Source organism: Seriola lalandi, unplaced genomic scaffold (assembly GCF_002814215.2).
Source record: "Seriola lalandi dorsalis isolate HSWRI2012SDOR001 ecotype SW California unplaced genomic scaffold, Sedor1 jcf7180002053698, whole genome shotgun sequence".
NCBI classification, from domain to species: Eukaryota; Metazoa; Chordata; class Actinopteri; order Carangiformes; family Carangidae; genus Seriola; species Seriola lalandi.
Genome location: NW_019524251.1, coordinates 27279 through 31569, shown reverse-complemented (window position 1 = coordinate 31569; position 4291 = coordinate 27279). Strand labels below are relative to the sequence as shown.

At 40.0% G+C, this 4291-nt stretch overlaps 1 pseudogene across 1 annotated transcript in view; it reads right to left on the bottom strand.

Annotated features, from left to right (window-relative positions):
* Positions 1-212: 212 nt before the first annotated feature.
* LOC111651589 (uncharacterized) overlaps positions 213-4291 on the bottom strand; it is a 5423-nt pseudogene continuing 1344 nt past the window's right edge. Inside the window, exons 2-3 of the transcript XR_015436950.1 lie at positions 4056-4287; positions 213-2001 (exon numbers count right to left, since the gene is read on the bottom strand). The product of XR_015436950.1 is annotated as an uncharacterized LOC111651589 (transcript). The remainder of the gene's footprint in view (positions 2002-4055; positions 4288-4291) is intronic.

Genomic DNA, 4291 nt, shown 5'->3' with positions numbered 1-4291 from the left:
TTGAATTCTGAAAAAAAGGCTTAAGGTACGGCTCTATGAGACCAAATGATGACTGTCACAGTGATCTTCACCCTGAAGGATGCCATCCTTACACATATCTTTGAGAAATTATGGCAACACACTCATGTGATTAAAGAGGCTTGGCTTGCCATCTAAGAGCATCCAGGTGAACTTGCCTCAAGCTCTTGCCTGGAACATTTTCATTGTTGAAATTCTTTGACAAAAGTCAGTTTATTTGTATAGCACCTTTTACAAAACAATGTAGTTCATCTTCTACAACTTGTGTTTGTGCATCACCTCTTAAACAAAAATTACATCAAACTGATTAAATCACAAAATTACAAAAAGAAAGGACATGCTCTATACAGAGACTTGATGCTAAGATGACCACATGAGTGACACAACAGCATTTGAAGGGTTCTTACCTTCAACATTACAGACTTACATATAACTGTGGTAGAGCATAAAAATACTAAAATCAATAATCAAGAATTTCAGTCTTTTACTCGCTTACATGTTAGAAACTGTGCACTCACTTTAAAACAAAGACTTTTCAAAGATCATTTTTCAAGACTCTTCTCATGTGGACTGTTAATTCCCCATTAAGTCTGAAAGTTCTCCCACATCTTCAGGAATTATATGACTTTGTGTTTGTATGGATTATTACATGTCTTGCCAAGTTTGTCTTTTGACTGAACCTTTTCCCACAGATGTGACAGGGGTATGGCTTCTCACCAGTGTGGGTTCTCATGTGGACCAACAAGCGAGTGCTAGTACTGAAACCTTTCCCACATGTTTCACAAGAATAAGGCTTCTCACCTGTGTGAATTCTCATGTGGACCAATAAGCGTGTACGAGTAGTGAAACCTTTCCCACATGTTTCACAAGAATACGGCTTCTCACCTGTGTGGATTCTCATGTGGACCAACAGGATGGAACTAGTACTGAAACCTTTGCCACACGTTTCGCAAAAATACGGCTTCTGATCTATGTGGGTTCTTGTATGTTTAGTCAAGGCTGACTTGTTATTAAATTTTTTCCCACAGGTGTTGCAGGTGTACGGCTTCTCCCCTGTGTGGGTTCTCATGTGAATCAACAGGCCTTTACTTGATCTGAGACATTTCCCACATGTTTCACAAAAATATGGCTTCTCATCTGTGTGAGTTCTTAAATGACTTTTCAATATTGGTCTATTACTGAATTTTTCTCCACAGGTGCTACACGAATATGGCTTCTCACCTGTGTGAGTTCTTGTATGCTTACTGAAGGCTGAGTTGTCACTAAATTTTTTCCCACAGATGTTGCAGGTGTACGGCTTCTCACCTGTGTGGGTTCTCATGTGGATCAAAAGGCCTGTACTTGTTCTGAAACGTTTCCCACATGTTTCACAAAAATATGGCTTCTCACCTGTGTGAATTCTTAAATGATTTTTCAATGTTGATGTACGACTGAATTTTTCCCCACAGGTGCTACAAGAATACGGCTTCTCGCCTGTGTGAGTTCTCATGTGGAGTTTCATACTGTTATATCTGAAAGCTTTCCCACATATTTTACATGAATATGGCCTCTCACCCGTGTGGTGTCTCCGATGTATTTTCAATTTGGACTTATTCTTAAAAACCTTTTCACAAGTGTCACATGTTAAAGACTTTTTTCCTGTCTGAGTGTTACAGTGAGTCTTTGATCCTGGGTCTACATCCTTGCTTTCTTTCTGATCTTGACTGTCAGCTACAGGAGAGTTGTGGGAGAGGAGCTGGTGGTCACTGTTTGGTTCTGGTTCACTTCCGTAATGTTCCTCATTGGTAGGAGTCAACATAGAGGTTTCGATCTCCTGCTTCAGTACAAGCTGCTCTCCCTCCTGACTGGTGCAGAGATCCTCCTCTTCCTCTTTAATCTGTGGAGGCTCTGAGTCCTCTTGGTCCAAACTGGAGTTTCCCTCCTGTTTACAGAGCTGCTGGTCAATGAGAATGTCCTCCTCCTTACAGACATGCTGTGGGTGTTCTGGAGGGACAAAGGGACACAAGAAATAGGTTACTAATCTACAGATCTTGGTTTGGTCATAAGACAACTCACACAGATCACACTTCAAAAATGGAAAAAAACAAAACAAAACAATGCTCTAAACGTACAATAGAGAGTGTAAAACAAAAGACAAGCAGCACACAAAGCAAACAAAGGGATGTGTTTAAAACTGAAGCAGGAAACAAATATTATTCCCGCAGTGGCCTGCTCTGAATCATAACAACAAAGACTCCTGTGCCTATGCTACACTACTGCCCATTTCCACATGTATACACAAGTAAAAATGCCCTATACATAAACATGTTCTGTTATCAGTCTTGAAGAGCTGAAAGAGATTTGATTTCAGCAGACTTACGAAAATACACAATTTACAAAAAATTCATCATATGTTTTGAATTCTACTCTGAAATCTCTAGATTCCATCAATTAGTTTGAAATCTATGTTAACGATACAGGCAAAAGCGGTAATGGTTTTAAATCTGTTGGAAAAACCAGAAAGGCGTTAGAGTGAGCAGCCATGATAAGTAACTAACGTTAGGCTACTTAAATGTTTCAAATGATCAAATGATGAGCCATGTTTGTGGTCAACGTGAATATTTGCTTGTCACCTTCTTGGGATCAACATTTACCTTTTTGAAATGATCCCACACTGTGGATTTTATGCCTGACATACCGGTATGTAGTTATTCTCATAGATGGTCCTGTGTTGACTTTTGGTTTGGGATTGGAGGTAGAATGTCCCCTAAACTACACTTGATTGTTTGAGTGTAATATGTAAAACCAACATCAATTGTCATCCATCTACCTGCACATTTAATCCTGAAAGACTACAATAAATCAGAATTGGATAGATTCGACTTCTACTTCTCCTGGTGTCTAATTGTGCCTGACCGCACACCCACAGTGTTTACATTATGTGGAAACCAGCATACGACCATACAATCAATATCACGTTTCATTTACAGTGGCGAAATTTGCAGTATTACAGCAGCAAAGTGGACAGGACAAGAAAGAAAAACTGCAATATGTCAGTAACAAATATGTAAAATATAAATAATAGACAATCAAATATGTACAATTAGATATTTACAAAAATTTGCAGAATAGCAGCAAAGAAGAGATATATTGCACAGATGGTGTGTGTCAAGTCACACGTGTTTAAAAAAAAAAAAAATTTTGGGGGGGGCTTTTTATGCCTTTATTGATGGTACAGTAGAGAGAGACAGGAAATGGGGAGGCAGACAGAGGGGGAATGACATGCAGTAAAGGGCCGTCCGATGTGGGATTCGAACCGGGGCCAACTGCAGCGAGAACCTTAGCCTCTACATATGGGGCGCCTGTTCAACCAACTGCGCCACTCAACGCCCCAAGTCACACATGTTTTAAAAAAAATAAAGAAGTAGTGGCTGCTGTTTACTGCACTTTCTCTCCATGTCCTGTTTATTATTTTAATAGAAAATTTGACCAGTATACTGAACCAAAGAAGCTAATAACCACAGGAATCAGGTGTGTGATCGATGTCTCTCCATGACTCACCGTCATCACTTCCTGTGGAGGTTGATTGATTGTTTTTCTCTTGTGACAAACCAACCAAACAAAAGTCGGTCATCCAAGACCTGATAACAATGTATAAATCCCAAATAGTACAAATATGAATGGGATGACACTTTGTGACATATCATGCTACCTCAAACAATTATAGGTTTGGGACTTTTGATTTTACATTTTTTATTCCCTCCCTTCTTTCCCTGTTTATAACCAAACAACTACACACAGTTCTGGCTGAGACTCACCAGTGAGCTGTGTTTATCCATACGTGTTTTTCTTATAACATGAACTCGTGATCTTTGTTTACATATGCCACTTCCTGTGCTCCAGATGTTGCTGTTCGCAGATTCACCATTTTCACTGATATCTATCTACCAGTGTGTCTGTGAAGAGTGATGAGATAGTGAATATGCTGTTGGAAAAAGGTCAGTAGCACTTATACTTAAAATATGATCCACAAGTGTGACATTTTAAATACTTTTTACCTGTCTGGGTATTACAGTTAGAGTTGTGAGAGAGGAGCTGGTGGTCACTTTCCTCATTAGTAGGAGTCAACATCAAGGTATCAGTCTCCTGCTTCAGTACAAGCTGCTCTCCCTCCTGACTGGTGCAGAGTTCCTCCTCTTCCTCTTTAATCTGTGGAGGCTCTGGGTCCTCCTGGTCCAGACTGGAGTTCCTCTCCTGGTCACAGAGCTGCTGGTCAGCGAAAACCTCATCCTTC